Source organism: Triticum urartu, chromosome 4, assembly GCF_003073215.2.
Source record: "Triticum urartu cultivar G1812 chromosome 4, Tu2.1, whole genome shotgun sequence".
NCBI classification, from domain to species: Eukaryota; Viridiplantae; Streptophyta; class Magnoliopsida; order Poales; family Poaceae; genus Triticum; species Triticum urartu.
The window spans coordinates 468,062,509-468,085,636 of record NC_053025.1 but is presented as its reverse complement, the minus strand read 5'-3'; positions in this window follow the sequence as shown (position 1 = coordinate 468,085,636).

Below are 23,128 nucleotides of genomic sequence, written 5' to 3'. Positions count from 1 at the left end.
GGTATAGATGGGTGCGGTTACCCTACCTCTACCCCTCTATATATAGGGGGAAGGGAGGAGGAGGGGGTGCCCTAGGGTTCCCTAGGGGAGCCAGCAGCCACCAGGGGAAACCCTAGATGGGTTTTGGTGCGCCTCCCCCCCCGGGAGCCTTGGCCCCCAAGCCAAAGGGGGTGGCTGCCCTAGGGGAGCGCCCCCACCTCTTCTGGTTACATGGGAAAGGGTGAGGGGGCGCACAACACCTTAGTGGGCTGGTTTGCCTCCTCCCCTTGGCCCATGGGCCCCCCAACACTTGTCGGGGCCCCCGAAACCCCTTTTGATGATGTTGTTCATCACCCGGTACCCCCGGAACAATTCCGGACTCCAATAAGCTCCGTCTAATATATCAATCTTCACATACGGACCATTCTGGAGTTCCTCTTCATGACCAGGATCTCATCCGGGACTCCGAACAACCTTCGGGAACCATCATAATGACTGAACTATACTTATATTGTCAACAAATGTTAAGTGTGTAGACCCTATGGGTTCGAGAACTATGTAGACATGGCCGAGACACCTCTACAGTCAATAACCAATAGCGGGGCCTCGATGCCCATATTGGTTCCTACATATTCTACGATGATCTTATCGGTCGAACCTCAATGTCAAGGATTCTCCTAATCCCGTATGTAGTTCCCTTTGTCCATCGGTATGTTACTTGCCCGAGATTCAATCATCGGTATCTCCATACCTAGTTCAATCTCATTACCAGCAAGTCTCTCTACTCGTTCCATAATACAATATCTAGTGACTAACTAATTGGTCACATTGCTTGCAAGCTCATTGTGATGTTGTATTACCGAGTGGACCCTAAGATACCTCTCCGTCATACGGAGTGAAAAATCCCAGTCTTGATCCATGCCAACTCAACAGACACCCTCGGAGATACCTGTAGAGCACCTTTATAGTCACCCAGTTACGTTGTGACGTTTGGTACACACAAGGTACTCCTCCGGTGTCAGTGAGTTGCATGATCTCATGGTCATAGGAACATATACTTGACATGTAGAAAACGATAGCAATAAACTGACATGATCATATGCTACGTTCATAGTTTGGGTCTTGTCCATCACATCATTCTCCTAATGATGTGATCCCGTTATCAAATGACAACTCATGTTCATGGCTAGGAAACCATAGCCATCTTTGATCAATGAGCTAGTCCGGTAGAGGCTTACTAGGTATATGTTGTTGTCTATGTATCCACACATGTATTTGAGTTTCCGGTCAATACAATTATAGCATCGATAATAAACGATTATCATGAACAAGGAAATATAATAATAACCACTTTATTATTGCCTCTAGGGCATATTTCCAACAGTCTCCCACTTGCACTAGAGTTAATAATCTAGCATTACATGGTAATGAATCTAACACCCATAGAGTTCTGATGTTGATCATGTTTTGCCCGTGGAAGAGGTTTAGTCAACAGATCTACAACATTCAGATCCGTATGTATCTTGCAAATGTTTATGTCTTCCTCCTTGATGTAATCGCAGATGGAATTGAAGCGTCGCTTTATGTGTCTGGTCCTCATGTGAAACCTTGGCTCCTCGGCAAGAGCAATGGCACCAGTGTTGTGACAGAACAAAGTGATTGGGTCCAGTGCACTGGGCACAACTCCAAGATCTGTCATGAACTGCTTTGCTTGGAACTGCACCAGCTTACCGCTCCACCGTTCAGAACATATACGTATCCGTTTGAGACTTAGAGTCATCCAGATCAGTGTTAAAGCTTGCATCGACGTAACCCTTTATGACGAGCTCTTGATCACCTCCTTAAACGAGAAGCATTTCCTTAGTCCTTTTCAGGTACTTAAGGATATTCTTCACCGCGGTCTAGTGATCGACTCCTGGATTACTTTCAAACCTTCCGGCCATACTTATGGCAAGGCTGACATCCAGTCTTGTGCACAACATCGCATACATAATAGAGCTTATGGCAGAGGCATTGGGGATGACACTCATCTTTTTTTCTATCCCCTATAGTCGCTGGGCATTGAGTCTAACTCAACTTCACACCTTGCAAAATAGGCAAGAACCCCTTCTTGGACTGATCCATTTTGAACTTCTTCAAAATCTTATCAAGGTATGTGCTTTGTGAAAGTTCTATTAAGCATCTCTATCTATCCCTATAGATTTTGTTGCCTAATATGAAAGTAGCTTCTCCTAGGTTGTTCATTGAAAAACTATTATTCAAATATTCCTTCATATTTCCCAAAAGTTCTATATTGTTTCCAATCAGCAATATGTCAACCACATATAATACTAGAAACGCTATAGATCCCCCACTCACTTTCTTGTAAATACAAGCTTGTCCATAAACTTGTATAAACCCAAACACTTTGATTACCTCATCAAAGCGAATATTCCAACTCCAAGATGCTTGCACTAGCCCATAAATGGATCGTTGGAGCTTGCACACTTTTTCAGCATTCTCTGGATTAACAAAATCTTCCGGTTGCATCATATATAACTCTTCCTTAAGGAAACGTTAAGGAATGCTATTTTGACATCCATCTCCCAGATTTCATAATCGAAAAATGCAACTATTGCCAACATGATTCGGATGGACTTAAGCATCACTACAGGTGAGAAAGTCCCATCATAGTCAACTCCTTGAACATGTGAAAACCCCTTTGCCGCAAGTCAAGCTTTATAGACGTTGCTATTACCGTCCGCGTCTGTCTTCTTCTTGAAGATCCATTTATTCTGTATGGCCTTTCGCCCTTCAAGTAATACTTCCAAAGTCCATACTTTGTTTTCATGCATGGATCATGTTGGGGATTGTAGCAGAAAACAAAAAAATTCCTACGTTTCACCAAGATCAATCTATGGAGTGAACTAGCAATGAGAGGAGAGTGCATCTACATACCCTTGTAGATCGCGAGCGGAAGCGTTCAAGAGAAAGGGGATGATGGAGTCGTACTCGCCGTGATCCAAATCACCGATGACCAAGTGCCGAACGGACGGCACCTCCGCGTTCAACACACGTACGGAGCGTATGACGTCTCCTCCTTCTTGATCCAGCAAGGGGGAAGGAGAGGTTGATGAAGATCTAGCAGCACGACGGCGTGGTGGTGGATGCAGCAGTGATCGCAGCAGGGCTTCGCCGAGCTTCTGCAAGAGGGAGAGGTGTAGCAGGGGAGAGGGAGGCGCCAAGGCTTGAGGTGCGGCTGCCCTCCCCCCTTTATATAGGCCCCCTAGGGGGGTGCGCCGGCCCTAGGAGATGGGATCTCTTGGGGGGCGGCGGCCAAGGGGGTGGAGTACCCCCCAAGGCAAGTGGAGGCGCCCCCTCCCCTAGGGTTCCCAACCCTAGGCGCATGGGGGCCCAAGGGGGGGCGCACCAGCCCACTATGGGCTGGTTCCCCTCCCCACTTCAGCCCTTGGGGCCCTCCGGGATGGGTGGCCCCACCCGGTGGACCCCCGGGACCCATCCGGTGGTCCCGGTACAATACCGACGACCCCAAAACTTTCCCGATGGCCGAAACTACACTTCCTATATATAATTCTTCACCTCCGGACAATTCCGGAACTCCTTGTGACGTCCAGGATCTCATCCGGGACTCCGAACAACTTTCGGATTACTGCATACTCATATCTATACAACCCTAGTGTCACCGAACCTTAAGTGTGTAGACCCTACGGGTTCGGGAGACAAGCAGACATGACCGAGACGACTCTCTGGTCAATAACCAACAGCGGGATCTGGATACCCATGTTGGCTCCCACATGCTCCTCGATGATCTCATCGGATGAACCACGATGTCGAGGACCTAATCAATCCCGTACTCAATTCCCTTTGTCAATCGGTACGTTACTTGCCCGAGACTCGATCGTCGGTATCCCAATACCTTGTTCAGTCTCATTACCGGCAAGTCACTTTACTCGTACCGTAATGCATGATCCCGTGATCAACCACTTGACCACATTGAGCTCATTGTGATGATGCATTACCGAGTGGCCCAGAGATACCTCTCCGTCATACGGAGTGACAAATCCCAGTCTCGATGCGTGCCAACCCAACAGACACTTTCGGAGATACCTGTAATGTATCTTTATAGTCACCCAGTTACGTTGTGACGTTTGGCACACCCAAGGAACTCCTACGGTATCCAGGAGTTGCACAATCTCATGGTCTAAGGAAATGATACTTGACATCCAGAGAAGCTACAGCAAACGAACTACACGATCTTTGTGCTATGCTTAGGTTTGGGTCTTGTCCATCACATCATTCTCCTAATGATGTGATCCCATTATCATTGACATCCCCATGTCCATAGCCAGGAAACCATGACTATCTGTTGATCAACAAGCTAATCAACTAGAGGCTCACTAGGGACACATTGTGGTCTATGTATTCACACATGTATTACGATTTCCGAATAATACAATTATAGCATGAATAATAGACAATTATCATGAACAAGGAAATATAATAATCATTTTATTATTGCCTCTAGGGCATATTTCCAACAGTCTCCCACTTGCACTAGAGTCAATCATCTAGTTACATTGTGATGAATCAAACACCCATGGAATTCTGGTGTTGATCATGTTTTGCTCTAGGGAGAGGTTTAGTCAACGGATCTGCTACATTCAGGTCCGTATGTACTTTACAAATCTCTATGTCTCCATTTTGAACACTTTCACGAATGGAGTTGAAGCGACGCTTGATATGCCTGGTCTTCCTGTGAAACCTGGGCTCCTTGGCAAGGGCAATAGCTCCAGTGTTGTCACAGAAGAGAGTCATCAGGCCCGACGCATTGGGTATGACTCCTAGGTCGGTAATGAACTCCTTCACCCAGACTGCTTCGTGTGCTGCCTCCGAGGCTGCCATGTACTCCGCTTCACATGTAGATCCCGCCACAACGCTTTGCTTGCAACTGCACCAGCTTACTGCCCCACCATTCAAAATATACACGTATCCGGTTTGTGACTTAGAGTCATCCAGATCTGTGTCGAAGCTAGCATCGACGTAACCCTTTACGACGAGTTCTTCGCCACCTCCATAAACGAGAAACATTTCCTTAGTCCTTTTCAGGTACTTCAGGATATTTTTGACCGTTGTCCAGTGTTCCATGCCGGGATTACTTTGGTACCTTCCTACCAAACTCACGGCAAGGTTTACATCAGGTCTGGTACACAGCATAGCATACATGATAGACCCTATGGCCGAGGCATAGGGGACGACACTCATCTTTTCTCTATCTTCTGTCGTGGTCGGGCATTGAGCCAAGCTCAATCTCGTACCTTGCAATATAGGCAAGAACCCCTTCTTTGACTGATCCATTTTGAACTTCTTCAAAATCTTGTCAAGGTACGTACTCTGTGAAAGACCAATGAGGCGTCTCGATCTATCTCTATAGATCTTGATGCCTGATATATATAAGCAGCTTCTCCAAGGTCCTTCATTGAAAAACACTTGTTCAAATAGGCCTTTATGCTTTCCAAGAATTCTATATCATTTCCCATCAACAGTATGTCATCCACATACAATATGAGAAATGCTACAGAGCTCCCACTCACTTTCTTGTAAATGCAGGCTTCTCCATAAGTCTGCATAAACCCAAACGCTTTGATCATCTCATCAAAGCGAATGTTCCAACTCCGAGATGCTTGCACCAGCCCATAAATCGAGCGTTGGAGCTTGCACACCTTGTTAGCATTCTTAGGATCGACAAAACCTTTCGGCTGCATCATATACAATTCTTCCCTAAGGAAACCATTAAGGAATGTTGTTTTGGCGTCCATTTGCCATATCTCATAATCATAGAATGCGGCAATTGCTAACATGATTCGGATGGACTTCAGCTTCACTATGGGTGAGAAAGTCTCATCATAGTCAACCCCTTGAACTTGTCGATAACCCTTAGCGACGAGCCGAGCCTTATAGATGGTCACATTACCATCCGCGTCTGTCTTTTTCTTAAAGATCCATTTATTTTCTATGGCTCGCCGACCAACGGGCAAGTCAGTCAAAGTCCATACTTCGTTTTCATACATGGATCCTATCTCGGATTTCATGGCTTCCAGCCATTTGTCGGAATCCGGGCCCGCCATCGCTTCTTCATAGTTCGAAGGTTCACAGTTGTCTAACAACATGATTTCCAAGACAGGGTTGCCGTACCACTCTGGTGCGGAACGTGTCCTTGTGGACCTACGAAGTTCAGTAGCAACTTGATCTGAAGTTTCATGATCATCATCAACAACTTCCTCTCTAGTCGGTGCAGGCACCTCAGGAACATTTTCTTGAGCTGCGCCACTTACCGGTTCAAGAGGTAATACTTCATCAAGTTCTACCTTCCTCCCACTTATTTCTTTCGAGAGAAGCTCCTTCTCTAGAAAGGACCCATTCTTGGCAACAAAGATCTTGCCTTTGGATCTGAGGTAGAAGGTATACCCAACAGTTTCTTTAGGGTATCCTTTGACGATGCATTTTTCCGACTTGGGTTCGAGCTTTTCAGGTTGAAGTTTCTTGACATAAGCATCGCATCCCCAAACTTTTAGAAACGACAGCTTAGGTTTCTTCCCAAACCATAATTCATATGGCGTCGTCTCAACGGATTTCCACGGAGCCCTATTTAAAGTGAATGTGGCAGTCTCTAAAGCATAGCCCCAAAATGATAGCGGTAAATCGGCAAGAGACATCATAGATCGCACCATATCTAATAGAGTGCGATTACGACGTTCGGACACACCATTACGCTGAGGTGTTCCAGGCGGCGTGAGTTGTGAAACTATTCCACATTTTCTTAAGTGTGTGCCAAATTCGTGACTCAAGTATTCTCCCCCACGATCTGATCGCAAGAACTTGATTTTCCTGTCACGTTGATTCTCAACCTCACTCTGAAATTCCTTGAACTTTTCAAAGGTCTCAGACTTGTGTTTCATTAAGTAGACATACCCATATCTACTCAAGTCATCAGTGAGGGTGAGAACATAACGATAGCCACCCCGAGCCTCAACACTCATTGGACCGCACACATCAGTATGTATGATTTCCAATAAGTTGTTTGCTCGCTCCATTGTTCCTGAGAATGGAGTCTTGGTCATTTTACCCATGAGGCATGGTTCGCACGTGTCAAATGATTCGTAATCAAGAGACTCTAAAAGTCCATCTGCATGGATTTTCTTCATGCGTTTGACACCTATGTGACCAAGGCGGCAGTGCCACAAGTATGTGGGACTATCATTATCAACCTTACATCTTTTGGTATTCACACTATGAATATGTGTAGCATTACGCTCGAGATTCATTAAGAATAAACCATTCACCATCGGAGCATGACCATAAAACATATCTCTCATATAAATAGAACAACCATTATTCTCGGACTTAAATGAGTAGCCATCTCGTATTAAACGAGATCCTGATACAATGTTCATGCTCAAAGCTGGCACTAAATAACAATTATTGAGGTTTAAAACTAATCCCATAGGTAAATGTAGAGGTAGCGTGCCGACGGCGATCACATCGACCTTGGAACCATTCCCGATGCGCATCGTCACCTCGTCCTTCGCCAGTCTCTGCTTATTCCGCAGCTCCTGCTTTGAGTTACAAATGTGAGCAACTGCACCGGTATCAAATACCCAGGAGCTACTATGAGTACTGGTAAGGTACACATCAATTACATGTATATCACATATACCTTTTGTGATGCCGGCCTTCTTGTCCTCTAAGTATTTGGGGCAGTTCTGCTTCCAGTGACCACTTCCCTTGCAATAAAAGCACTCAGTCTCGGGCTTGGGTCCATTCTTTGGCTTCTTCCCGGCAGCTTGCTTACCGGGCACGGCAACTCCCTTGCCGTCCTTCTTGAAGTTCTTCTTACCCTTGCCTTTCTTGAACTTAGTGGTTTTAGTCACCATCAACACTTGATGTTCCTTTTTGACTTCTACCTCTGCTGATTTCAACATTGCAAATACTTCAGGAATGGTCTTTTCCATCCCCTGCATATTGAAGTTCATCACAAAGCTCTTGTAGCTTGGTGGATGCGACTGAAGGATTTTGTCAATGACCGCGTCATCCGGCAGATTAACTCCCAGCTGAGTCAAGCGGTTATGCAACCCAGACATTTTGAGTATGTGCTCACTGACAGAACTATTTTCCTCCATCTTACAGCTGAAGAACTTGTCGGAGACTTCGTATCTCTCGACCCGGGCATGAGCTTAGAAAACCATTTTCAGCTCTTCGAACATCTCATATGCTCCGTGTCGCTTAAAATGCTTTTGGAGCCCCGGTTCTAAGCTGTAAAGCATCCCGCACTGAACGAGGGAGTAATCATCAGCACGTGTCTGCCAAGCGTTCATAACGTCTTGGTTCTGTGGGACGGGAGCGTCACCTAGCAGTGCTTCTAGGACATAATCTTTCTTGGCAGCTATGAGGATGATCCTCAGGTTCCGGACCCAGTCAGTTGCTGCCATCGTCTTTCAGCTTGGTTTTCTCTAGGAACGCGTTGAAGTTGAGGACAACGTTGGCCATTTGATCTACAAGACATATTGTAAAGATTTTAGACAAATTCATGATAATTAAGTTCATCTAATCAAATTATTCAATGAACTCCCACTTAGATAGACATCCCTCCAGTCATCTAAGTATAACATGATCCGAGTTGACTAGGCCGTGTCCGATCATCACGTGAGACGGACTAGTCAACATCGGTGAACATCTTCATGTTGATCGTATCTTCTATACGACTCATGCTCGACCTTTCGGTCTTCTGTGTTCCGAGGCCATGTCTATACATGCTAGGCTCGTCAAGTCAACCTAAGTGTATTGCGTGTGTAAATCTGTCTTACACCCGTTGTATGTGAACGTTGGAATCTATCACACCCGATCATCACGTGGTGCTTCGAAACAACAAACTGTCGCAACGGCGCACAGTTAGGGGGAACACTTTCTTGAAATTATTATGAGGGATCATCTTATTTACTACCGTCTTTCTAAGTAAACAAGATGCAAAAACATGATAAACATCACATGCAATCAAATAATAGTGACATGATATGGCCAATATCATATAGCTCCTTTGATCTCCATCTTGGGGCTCCATGATCATCTTGTCACCGACATGACACCATGATCTCCATCATCATGATCTCCATCATCGTGTCTTCTTGAAGTTGTCTCGTCATCTATTACTTCTACTACTATGGCTAACGCTTTAGCAATAAAGTAAAGTAATTACATGACGTTTATGTTGACACGCAGGTCATAAATAAATAAAGACAACTCCTATGGCTCCTACCGGTTGTCATACTCATCGACATGCAAGTCGTGATTCCTATTACAAGAACATGATCAATCTCATACATCACATATATCATTCATCATTCATCACAACCTTTGGCCATATCACATCACAAAACACTTGCTGCAAAAACAAGTTAGACGTCCTCTAATTGTTGTTGCAAGTTTTTACGTGGCTGCTATAGGTTTCTAGCAAGAACGTTTCTTACCTACGCCAAAACCACAACGTGAATTGCCAATTACTATTTACCCTTCATAAGGACCCTGTTCATCAAATCCGATCTGACTAAAGTGGGAGAGACAGACACCCGCCAGCCACCTTATGCAACTAGTGCATGTCAGTCGGTGGAACCGGTCTCACGTAAGCGTACGTGTAAGGTTGGTCCAGGCCGCTTCATCCCACGATGCCGCCGAATCAAGATAAGACTAGTAACGGCAAGCAAATTGACAATATCGACGCCCACAACTACTTTGTGTTCTACTCGTGCATAGTAACTACGCATAGACCTAGCTCATGATGCCACTGTTGGGGATCGTAGAAGAAAACAAAAAAAATTCCTACATTTCACCAAGATCAATCTATGGAGTCAACTAGCAATGAGATGAGAGTGCATCTACATACCCTTGTAGATCGCGAGCAGAAGCGTTCAAGAGAATGGGGATGATGGAGTCGTACTTGCCGTGATCCAAATCACCGATGACCAAGTGTCGAACGGACGACACCTCCGCGTTCAACACACGTACGGAGCGGATGACGTCTCCTCCTTCTTGATCCAGCAAGGGGGAAGAAGAGGTTGATGAAGATCCAGTAGCACGACGGCATGGTGGTGGATGCAGCAGTGATCGCAGCAGGGCTTCGCCGAGCTTCTGCGAGAGGGAGACGTGTAGCAGGGGAGAGGGACGCGCCAAGGCTTGATGTGCGGCTGCCCTCCCTCCCCCCTTTATATAGGACCCCTAGGGGGGTGCGCCGGCCCTAGGAGATGGGATCTCCTAGGGGGTGCGGCGGCCTAGGGGGTGGAGTACCTCCCAAGGCAAGTGGAGGCGCCCCCTCCCCTAGGGTTCCCAACCCTAGGCGCATGGGGGCCCAAGGGGGGCGCACCAGCCCACTATGGGCTGGTTCCCCTCCCCACTTCAGCCCATGGGGCCCTCCGGGATGGGTGGCCCCACCCGGTGGACCCCCGGAACCCATCCGGTGGTCCCGGTACAATACCGGCGACCCCGAAACTTTCCCGATGGCCGAAACTACACTTCCCATATATAATTCGTCACCTCCGGACAATTCCGGAACTCCTCGTGACGTCCAGGATCTCATCCGGGACTCCGAACAACTTTTGGATTACTTCATACTCATATCTATACAACCCTAGCGTCACCGAACCTTAAGTGTGTAGACCCTACGGGTTCGGGAGACAAGCAGACATGACCGAGACGACTCTCTGGTCAATAACCAACAGTAGGATCTGGATACCCATGTTGGCACCCACATGCTCCTTGATGATCTTATTGGATGAACCATGATGTCGAGGACCTAATCAATCCGTACTCAATTCCCTTTGTCAATCGGTACGTTACTTGCCCGAGAGTCGATCGTCGGTATCCCAATACCTTGTTCAGTCTCGTTACCGGCAAGTCACTTTACTCGTACCATAATGCATGATCCCGTGACCAACCACTTGATCACATTGAGCTCATTATGATGATGCATTACCGAGTGGGCCCAGAGATACCTCTCTGTCATACGGAGTGACAAATCCCAGTCTCGATTCGTGCCAACCCAACAGACACTTTCGGAGATACCTGTAATGTACCTTTATAGTCACCCAGTTACGTTGTGACGTTTGGCACACCCAAGGCACTCCTACGGTATCCGGGAGTTGCATAATCTCATGGTCTAATGAAATGATACTTGACATACAGAAAAGCTACAGCAAACGAACTACAAGATCTTTGTGCCATGCTTAGGTTTGGGTCTTGTCCATCACATCATTCTCCTAATGATGTGATCCCGTTATCAATGACATCCCCATGTCCATAGCCAGGAAACCATGACTATCTGTTGATCAACGAGCTAGTCAACTAGAGGCTCACTAGGGACACATTGTGGTCTATGTATTCACACATGTATTACGATTTCCGGATAATACAATTATAGCATGAATAATAGACAATTATCATGAACAAGGAAATATAATAATCATTTTATTATTGCCTCTAGGGCATATTTCCAACAGATCACATCTCGGATTTCATGGCCCCTAACCATTTCTCGAAATCCGAGCCCACCACTGCTTCTCCATAGCTCGTAGGTTCATCGTTGTTGCTATCCAACAACATGACCTCCAAGACAGGGTTACCGTACCACTCAGGAGCAGTACATATCCTTATCGACCTACAAGGTTCGATAGCAGCTTGATCCAAAGCTTCATGATCACTATCATTAGCTTCCTCTTCAACCGACGTATGTGTCATAGAAACATCTTTCTGCGCTACACTACTCATTAGTTGAAGTAAAGGTTCAAAAACCCCATCAATTAAGTTCTATCTTCCTCCCACTCAATTGTTTTGAGAGAAACTCTTTCTCGAGAAAGGACCCGTTCTTAGCGACAAAAACTTTGCCCTCGGATCAAAAATAGAAGGTATACCCAATTGTCTCCTTTGGGTATCCTATGAAATGATTCCACATTGTGTTAAGTGATTGCCAAAATCATAACTCCGATATTCTCCCCCTCGATCGACTCGTAGGAATTTAGTCTTCTTTTTACGATGATTCTCAACTTCACTCTAAAATTTCTTGAACTATTCAAACATTTCATACTTATGATTCATTAAGTAGACATACCAATATCTACTCAAATCATCAGCGAAGGTGATAAAGTAATGATATCCATCGTGCACGCATCAACACTCATTGGACCGCACACATCAATATGTATGATTTACAACAAGTCACTTGCCCGTTCTATTGTTCCGGAAACAGAGTTTTAGTCATCTTGCCCATGAGGCATGGTTCACATGTGTCAAGTGATTCAAAATCAAGTGACTCCAAAAGTCCATCAGCATGGAGTTTCTTCATGTGCTTTACACCAATATGACATAAGTGGCAGTGCCACAAGAAAGTGGTACTATTATTATCAACTCTACATCTTTTGGCATCAATGTTATGAACATGTGTATCATCACTATCGAGATTCAATAAGTATAAACCCCTCACAATGGGTGCATGACCATAAAAGATATTACCCATATAAATAGAACAACCATTATTCTCTGATTTAAATGAGTAACCGTCTCGCATTAAACAAGATCCAGATATAATGTTCATTCTCAACGCAGGCACTAAATAACAATTATTCAGGTTCATCACTAATCCTGATGTAATGGATGAGCGTGCGTGCCGACGATGATCACATCAACATTGGAACCATTTCCCACGCGCATCATCACTTCGATCTTCGCCAGCCTGCATCTATTCCGTAGTTCCTGCTTTGAGTTGCAAATGTGAGCAACCGAACCGGTGTCAAATACCCAGGCACGACAACGAGAGTTGGTAAGGTACACATCAATAACATGTATATCATATATACCTTTGTTGATGTTGGCTCCCTTCTTGTCGGCCAGATACTTCGGGTAGTTCCGCTCCTAGTGGCTAGTACCCTTGCAATAGAAGCACTCAGTTTCTAGATTGGGTCCAGCCTTGGGTTTCTTCACGGGAGGAGGGGCAACTGCTTTGCCACCCTTATTGAAGTTTCCCTTCTTTCCCTTGCTCTTCTTGAAACTAGTGGTTTTATTCACCATCAACACTTGATGATCCTTCTGGATGTCCGACTCAGCGACTTTCAGCATTGCGAACAGCTCAGAGACTGACTTATTCATCCCTTGCATGTTATTGTTTAACATAAAGCTCTTGTAGCTAGGTGGCAGCGATTGAAGAACTCTGATAGTGACAGCCTCTGGCGGGAGCTCAATTACCAACTCAGCCAGACAGTTGTAGTACCCAGACATTCTGAGTATGTGCTCATTGACAAACCAGTTCTCCTCCATCTTGCAGGCATAGAATTTATTGGAGGTCTCATACCTCTCGATTCAGGCATTCTTCTCAAAGATAAACTTCAACTCATGGAACATCTCATATGCTCCATGACGTTCAAAATGCCTTTGAAGTCCCGGCTCTAAGCCATACAGCATGGCGCACTGAACTATTGAGTAGTCACCAACACGTGACTACTAGGTGTTCACAGCATCTGCAGTTGCTGGAGGGGGTGGCACACCAAGCGGTGCATCTAGGACATAAACCTTTTGGGCAGCCGTGAGGATAATCCTCAGATTACGGGGCCAGTCCACAAAGTTACTCCCATCATCTTTCAACTTAGCTTTCTCTAGGAACGCATTGAAATTCAGGGGAGCTACTGCGTGAGCCATTGATCTACAACAAAATTGCAAAGGCAACTTTAGACTATTGTTCATGATAATGAGTTCATTTAATCATATTACTTAAGAACTCCCACTCAAATCGACATCCCTCCGGTTGTCCGAGTGCAACATGATCCAAATTCACCAACCCAAGTCCGATCATCACGTGAGATGAGGTGGTTTCAATGGTGAACATCTCCATGTTGATCATATCTACTATATGACTCATGTTCGACCTTTCGGTCTCTTGTGTTCCGAGGTCGTGTTTGTACATGCTATGCTCGTCAAGTTTAACACAAGTGTTCCGCATGTGCAAAACTGGCTTGCACCCGTTGTATGCAAACGTAGAGTCTATCACACCCGATTATCACGTGGTGCTTTGAAACGACGAACTTTCGCAAAGGTGCACACTTGGGGTGAACACAATTTTATCTTGAAATTTTAGTGAGGGATCACCTTATAATGCTACATTGTCCTACGCAAGATAAGATGCATAAAAGGATTAATATCACATGCAAATCATAAGTGACATGATATGGCCATCAACTTGTGCTTTTGATCTCCATCTCCAAAGCACCGGCATGATCTCCATCGTCACCGGCATTACACCATGTTCTCCATCATTGTGTCGCCATCGGGGTTGTCACGCCAACCATGCTTCTACTACTATTGCTACCATTTAGTGATAAAGTAAAGCATTACATAGCGCTTAATGATTGACACGCATGTCATACAATAATAAAAGACAACCCTATGGCTCCTGTCGGTTGCCGTATTCATCGACAACCTAGTCATGATAAACTATTACAAAACATGATCCTCTCATACATCTAATATATGTCATCATGTCTTTGGCCATGTGATATCACAACATACCCTGCAAAAACAAGTTAGACGTCCTCTAATTATTGTTGCATGTTTTACGTGGCTGCTATGGGTATCTAGCAAGAACAATTGTTACCTACGCAAAGACACAATGATGATATGCAAGTTGCTATTTAACCTTCTACAAGGACCGCCTTTCTCGAATCCGATTCAACTAAGTGGGAGAGACAGACACCCGCCAGCCCTCTTTATGCAACAAAGTCACATGTCTGTCGATAGAACCGGTCTCATGTAAGTGGACATGTAATGTTGGTCCAGGATGCTTCATCCCACAATACTGTTGAATCAAGAAAAGACCAAGGAAGGAAGCAATCTGAATATCCATGCCCACAAACTCCTTTGTGTTCTACTCGCGATGTCATCTACGCATAGACCTAGCTCATGATGCCACTGTTGGGGAAAGTTGCATGCGAAACAATTGTTTTCCTACGCTCACCAAGATCAATCTAGGAGATGACCATCTACGAGAGGAGAGATTGCATCTACATACCCTTGTAGATCGCTAAGCGTAAGCATTAACAAACGCGGTTCATGTAGTCGAACCTCTTCGCAATCCAATCACGATCTGTCCCGTGGACTCTCGATCCAAGTGCCGAACAGACGGCACCTCCACGTTCAATGCACGTACGGCTTGATGATGCCTTCATCTCCTCGATCCAGCGAGCGATGGTGAAGTAGTAGCTCGAGTCCTCCGGCAGCACGACGGCGTGGTGGCGGTGGTGGTGGAAAAATCTCGGTAGAGCTTCGCTAAGCACTACGGAGAAGAAGATGGTTTCGAGGGAGAGGGAGGGCAGCATCGTGGCAGAGATGGGTGCGGCTGCCCTCCCTCTACCCCTCTATATATAGGGGGAAGGGAGGAGGAGGGGTATCCCTAGGGTTCCCTAAGGGGGCCGGCGGCCACTAGGGGAAACCCTAGATGGGTTTTGGTGCGCCCCCTGGGAGCCTTGGCCCCCAAGCCAAAGGCGGTGGCTGCCCTAAGGGAGCGCCCCCACCCCTTCTGGTTACGTGGGAAAGGGTAAGGGGGGCACACATCCCCTTAGGGCTCATTTGGTTACATGGGATCCTCCCGGGATCCTTGCCTCTTCCCTAGGTGGAGAAAACACGGCGTGAATCAGTCCTGCGAAAGCCCACCCCTGCATTTTGGACTCCCATGAGATCAGGGCACCCACGCCCCCTCCACGTCCTTTCCATGGGAGCGGCTTCCACGCTTCGAGAGGTCGGGGAGCAAACCTCGGTTGCTCCCGCGAAAAAATGGCGACAGAGCTAGAAGCGATGCCCCCACCATCCTCCCTCTAGTGCTTCACTTCTAAGCTTCGTCCTTCCCACTGCCGTGACAGAAATCTCCCCCGCGGTTGGTGGGGAATCACATGTGCACTTGAATATTACCCCTAGGGGCTTATTTCCCTAGGCTTTCTCCGCCATGCTACCAAACAAGGCCTTAGTGGGCTGGTTTGCCCCCTCCCCTTGGCCCATGGGCCCCCCAACACTTGCCCGGGCCCCCCAAAACCCCTTTCGGTGATGCTGGTCCTCACCTGGTACCCCCGGAACAATTCCAGACTCCAATACCCTTCATCCAATATATCAATCTTCACCTCCGGGCCATTCCCGTGCTCCTCGTGACATCCAAGATCTAGGGGAGCCTTGGCCCCCAAGCCAAAGGGGGTGGCTGCCCTAGGGGAGCGCCCCCACCTCTTCTGGTTATGTGGGAAAGGGTGAGGGGGCGCACAACACCTTACTGGGCTGGTTTGCCCCCTCCCCTTGGCCCATGGGGCCCCCCAACACTTTTTCATCACCCGGTACCCCCGGAACAATTCCAGACTCCAATAAGCTTCGTCCAATATATCAATCTTCACATCTAGAACATTCCGGAGTTCCTCTTCATGTCCAGGATCTCATCTGGGACTCCGAACAACCTTCGGTAACCACCATAATGGCTGAACTATACTTATATCGTCACTAAATGTTAAGTTTGTAGACTCTGCGGGTTCGAGAACTATGTAGACATGGTCGAGATACCTCTACGGTGAATAACTAATAGCAGGACCTGGATGCCAATATTGGTTCCTACATATTCTATGAATGTCTTATCGGTCAAACCTCAATGTCAAGGATTCTGCTAATCCCGTATGAAGTTCCCTTTGTCCATCGGTATGTTACTTGCCCGAGATTCAATCATCGGTATCTCCATACCTAGTTCAATCTCGTTACTGGAAAGTCTCTTTATTCATTCTGTAATACAAGATCCCATGACTAACTCATTGGTCACATTGCTTGCAAGCTCGTCGTGATGATGTATTACGGAGTGGGCCCTGAGATACCTCTCCGTCATACGGAGTGAAAAATCCCAGTCTTGATCCATGCCAACTCAACAGACACCCTCAGAGATACCTGTAGAGAACCTTTATAGTCACCCATTTATGTTGCGACATTTGGTACACACAGGGTACTCCTCCAATGTCAGTGAGTTGCATGATCTCATGGTCATAGGAACATATACTTTACATGCAGAAAACGATAGCAATAAACTGACACGATCATATGCTACATTCATAGTTTGGGTGTTGTCCATCACATCATTCTCCTAATGATGTGATCCATTATCAAATGACAACTCATGTTCATGGCTAGGAAACCATAGCCATCTTTGATCAACGAGCTAGTTTGGTACAGGCTTACTAGGGACATGTTGTTGTCTATGTATCCACACATGTATTTGAGTTTCCGGTCAATACAATTATAACATGGATAATTAACGATTATCATGAACAAGGAAAAATAATAATAACCACTTTATTATTGCCTCTAGGGCATATTTCCAATAGTCTCCCACTTGCACTAGAGTCAATATTCTAGCATTACATGGTAATGAATCTAACACCCATAGAGTGCTGGTGTTGATCATGCTTTGCCCGTGGAAGAGGTTTAGTCAACGGATCTGCAACATTCAGATCCGTATGTATCTTGCAAATGTTTTGGGTTGTTTTGACCATCATATCACAAGTTTCTCCTTTGCTCTTGTTTCGGGTTGTTTTCCTGGCAGATCTGACAGCATGTCGTCCCAAGACTCGGATGGAGAGAGATAGGTTTCTCATTATGTTGCAAATCCAAGGATTTACGATGATGTTGATCCATATGCGTGGCCCACAATGAAGAAGAAGAGACGAATTTTAAATAGACAGATTGGTCAAGCAAAGAAGAAGAAGATGCCCCCTACCTCAACCAGGGGACATGCATGTGGAGTTCAAGAAATAAAGCCTCCCAAACACAGTAAAATATTATAAGTTCCAATTCTCTCCTTTTCATTGTGTGCAAGAAGAAGAGGACAAGTTGCGTCACAAAATCAGGGAACTTGAGCAGGAAGTCTATAGGCTGAAAGAGGAAAATATTATCCTCAAGTGGCAGGACAAGGTTACCACTTCCTCATCACCACCATCACTAATGAAAGACACTTGAGTACACGGGTCTGGGCACCACCCTTGGCTTGTTCCATGCTTGGGGGAGGTGCCCCTGTACCATCACTTTTATCATCACTATCTATCTTAGTTCGTTCCTTAGTTATTTTGTGATTTAGAAGAATAATGTTTTAGTATGTTTTAGTTTCGAGTGCTTGTTTTATGATCCATTTATCTATGTAATTGTGTGAGAGTTATATAATAAAGAGTAATTTTGAGTTTTGGTTTGCTTTTCAATCATAGAAATGAAAGAAAAATAATAAAAGAATGAAAATATCATATGCTAATTCCATGGGGAGCAATGAGTTCACATAAAGGAAGTATAGTTGCTAATATTTGTTGGAAGTTGACAGACATATCATTGGTCATTACTGCAATCCATGGAAAAAGTAATGAAGGAAGAGAGGACTCACATATAAATATACTATCTTGGACATCTTTTATGATTGTGAACCCCCATCAAATATTCTATATCAATTAGTTGACCTTGGACAAGGAAGATAACGTAATGAGTTATGATTGATTATATTCACATATAAGTTATATTGTCATGGATCCTCTAACATGTGGTGCTTGTCTAGGATCTTTTTCTAGCCAAAATTCGCATTAAGTAGAGATACTATTTGTGCATCCAAAACCCTTGAACCCAGTCTCTTGCCACGAGTGTCCACCATAACTACCTATGGATTGAAAAAGATCCTTCAAGTAAGTTGTCATCGGTGCATAAGGCAATAAAAATTGCTCCTAAATATATATGATCTTTTATTGTAAGGGAAAATAAGCTTTGTATAATCTTGTGATGGGAAAGAAATAAAAGCGACTGACTGCATAATAAAGGTTTCTATCATAAGGGGCAACATATAGTGAAGTTCCTTTACATTAATAGCTTGCACACCCAAAATAAAAAGCGCATGACAACCTCTGCTTCCCACTGTGAAGGGCCTATCTTTTACTTTTATGTATTATTTTTATGCAAGAGTCAATAACGTTCATCCCTATTCCGCTCTATATATATATATCCGTTGAATGTAGGTGATCATGAGTTATTATTGTTGACATTACCCTTGAGGTAAATAAGTTGGGAGGCAAAACTATAAGCCCCTATCTTTCTATGCCTTTGACTGAAACTCGTGCTCTATAAATATGCCTTAGTGTCAGCAATCATAGAAGACTAAACAATAGTTGAGTGTGTGAACTTGCTAAACAAAGCTCTTACATAGACTCTTTCTGTAAATATGATGGATTGTGATTGTTTCAGTGACTAAATCATAGTTTGTTAGTTTCCAATAAAGTTTATGTTTCATACTTTAGTTTGTGAACGAATTGTTACTTTAGCATGAGAAGTTTCATGATATATTGCTGCTATGATAATGACCTTGATGCTTTCATGCCTGTATTTTATTTTTATTGACACCTCTCTCTCTAAACATGTGTCATGATTATCGATTTCGGATTTTGCATGAGGACAAGAGAGATCTAAGCTTGGGGGAGTTGATACGTCCATTTTGCATCATGTTTTCCTATTATTATTTAGTGTCACTAGTGCGCGTCGGTCCTAAACAAACGGTTTTTACCCCTTTCCACGACGGTATTTGGAACCGTCGCCAAGTGAGTGTGGGTGATAGGGGGGTCCTTCCCACACGACCCAGAAATCGTCGGGGATAGGCCCTCATGGGACCCAGGCTAGGGCCGTGTGCGATTGGGCGAGGCATAGAAACCCAATCATTTCCGTAGTTATGTACATCCCACACGGTGAATCCCAGAAATCATTTCCGTAGGTATGTACATCCCACATGGTGAATCCTAGAAATCATTTCTGTAGGTATGTTCATCCCACACGGTGAATCCTAGAAATCATTTCCGTAGGTATGTACATCCCACACGGTGAATCCCAGAAAATCATTTCCGTAGGTATGTACATCCCACACAGTTCTTTGTGTGGAAACGTATGTCCAAGGTGGCTAATGCAAACAGTTCGCTGCCGGAAGCCGTGTGTGATTGTTAGTTGATCGAACATGCCTACTTTCTAGAAACCATGCGGGTTGTTTGAGTTCATCGCCCACGGTGTTGTCTGAGTAACCGTTTGCAATAGAAAACCCCAATAAGCAGGGTAATTAGTCTATTATTGATAATCCATGTACTAATCAAACTAATATTTGTTATAAAACATGCTAGATATTTCATATCAGTATAAAAGCAACCAGGATTTCATAATCGAATTACATTAGATAGCTTCGGCACTCAGTTACGCCATTACACAACAGCACCAAGTTTCACATGCAGCATCAAAAACCTTTGGAAAGTAGCATCATACACGGTAAATAGACAGATGAATCTCATCTGGGAAACTACAGAAGCGGAAGGCAAATATTGAGCCTTCAGTGATGTTGAATGTCCGTGCAACTTTAGGCCAGTGGCTATGGATAATTGCCCGCCCAACCTTCGTCCTCTTCAGCAAGACTTCAATATTGTACCATGGGTGTTGAATGAATACCTCCCTCGCCTCTTGACCATGCAGGTGGTTTGAGAGGTAATCATGAGTGAACTGCTTTGAAAAGTACTGAAAACAAAGCTATGCATAAATCGCTGTTGTAAATTTTGAAATGGCGCAAGGGGTAAAAACAAGGTAAAAGAGTTGGTACCATCCTATAGTTGACTAATGTCTTCTTCATTGTGCAAACAAAGATCTTGTTGTTATTCGTCACAAGTTTCTTTATCCTAACAATCTTCCTGAGTTTCTTGACTTGACTGATATTCATGGACCTCATTTCCCCATATGCAAAATGGGTCGAACAGTGGGTCTAAGCCTCTGACAGCAGGACCTACATGTGCAAGACCAAATTGTAATAAACCTAAATATTAGAATGATTCCTGCGACTGCACAATAATGTGCTATTAGCCGAAGGACCCTGCTTGAACAAACCTCGATGGTAAACCGCCGTGTCTCCCATTGTTTCCCTGCAACGCACATAAGGAAGATCTTGATCAGGTTAACTGAGAGTTGTCATACTATCAGTAGAATGTGTATTGAGTACAGCCAAATTTGATTGGTGTCACATGCATAACAATACAAAATTGTACCCACAACAGATGAAAATCAAATTGCAGAACTGAACCAAATAGTTAAATGGACAGCAGACCAAATGAACCAAAATAGTTAACTGAGCACGACATTGCAGAATAGAAACATGTACTAGAAGATAAGACAGTTAACAAAACAAAGAATGCTTGAGAACAGTACTATGAAATGTAGCAATTGCTGGACCAAAGTGTTAACTGAACATTACATTTCAGAGGACCAAACTGTTAACTGAACATCAGAGGACAAATCACTAGAAGGCACTGGCGGTGGCCTCGAGAAAACATCACGAACTGTATTTTAAAGTAGACAACCGCGTGGTGGTGTCGACAGTGGCCTCGAAGACGAGGTGCTCCTCCAAGATCTGGCGGTCGACACGCATGTCAGCCATAGCGACCTCGTTCGCGTGTGCGGCCGCATGCTACTCAGCTCCACGTTATACTACGTGTAAAATGGCTGTGGGCGGCGCTTAATTGGAGGAGGGGGGCAGTGATTTCGGTGGAAGGTGTCGCTTCGTCAGTCAGGGCATGTGGGACGGGAAAGGAGGAGGATGGTGTGGGTGGGGTGTGGATTACCTGACCATATCGACGAGGCCGCGCAGCAAGAAGATGGGTCAACGGCGAGGAGGCCGTGCAGCAAGAAGAAGGGTCGCCGGCGAGGAGGCGGTGCTGCAAGAAGAAGGGTCGCTGGCGAGGAGGCGGCACTGCAAGATGAAGGGTAGATGGCAAGGAGGCGGCGCTACAAGAAGAAGGGTCGCCGACGAGGAGGCTGAGCTGCCAGTAAGCAGTAGTGAAGGTTTGAACTTGGAAAGCATGGAGGAACAGTGGAAATGTGGCTTTTTGGTAGGAGGGAGGGGGCGGGGAGATAGATATTTCTGCCATGGCAAAAAAATTCGCTCGGTGCCACGAGAAACTGGCGCGCAAGTGTGGTTCAAGCGGGGGCGGTTGACTGTAGACGACAAAGCTTCCTGCATAAGCCAGACAAGACGGTGCGCCAAGATATATTATATCGCATCCCACACAATTCTTTCTAGTAAACTATTTGTGGTATACCTGTTTTTTTCATTATGTTTTGAAAGACATAATGGTGCTACAGAGGGAGAAGATGGCATTTGAATTGCTAGAATATTTATGTACAGTGAACATGCAACTAGTACATGAGTGTCGTGTTTAAATTTGGAATTATTCCGGGTTGGTATGATGTTTTTATGCATTAATTGAGTTTCTGGACATTTAATGTGCATAATTCAAATTTTAACTACAAGCACATGCTCCAATGCACCAAAGTTTGCTGAAAAATCACATGTGTGTCTTTGGGTGAATTTATAGGTCCCATGCAAGAAATGTGAATAAAATTCAAACATCATGGTGTCGTGGCTCAGCCGGAATGATTGAGAAACTTGGTTTTTTAATTCCTGTAAATCCAAAACATGACTGAAAATCATGAAACATGGCGTGGTGTTATGACATGGCACCAACATGTTGCAGTAAATTTTTTGAATTGGGACAAGCTTTGGTGTAAGCTTCTTGCAAACCGGAGCTTCCCTCAAGAAGGCTCCTCGTTCCGAGAGGGAACATGTCACCTCCGTGTGCGAAACGACATACGTACACTGCCTTCTCCCGCCTTAAATTTTTTACACAGGCAGATTAGACCAAATAGAATTATTGTGCTTAATTTTGGAATTATTCCGTGTTTGTTTGGCCTTTTTATACATTAATTGAGTTTCTGGGCATTTAATGTGCATAATTCAAATTTGAACTACAAGCACGTGCTCCAGTGCACCATAGTTGTTTGAAAAATCACATGTGTGTCCTTGGGTGAATTTCTAGGTCCCATGCAAGAGATGGGAGTGAAATTCAAACATCTGGGCGTCGTGGCTCGGCCGGAAAGATTGAGAAACTTGGTTTTTTAACTCCTGTAATTCCAAAACACGCCAGAAAATCAAGAAACTTGGCATGGTCTCATGACATGGCACCATTATGCTGTGGTAATTTTTTGGCCGAATTGGGAC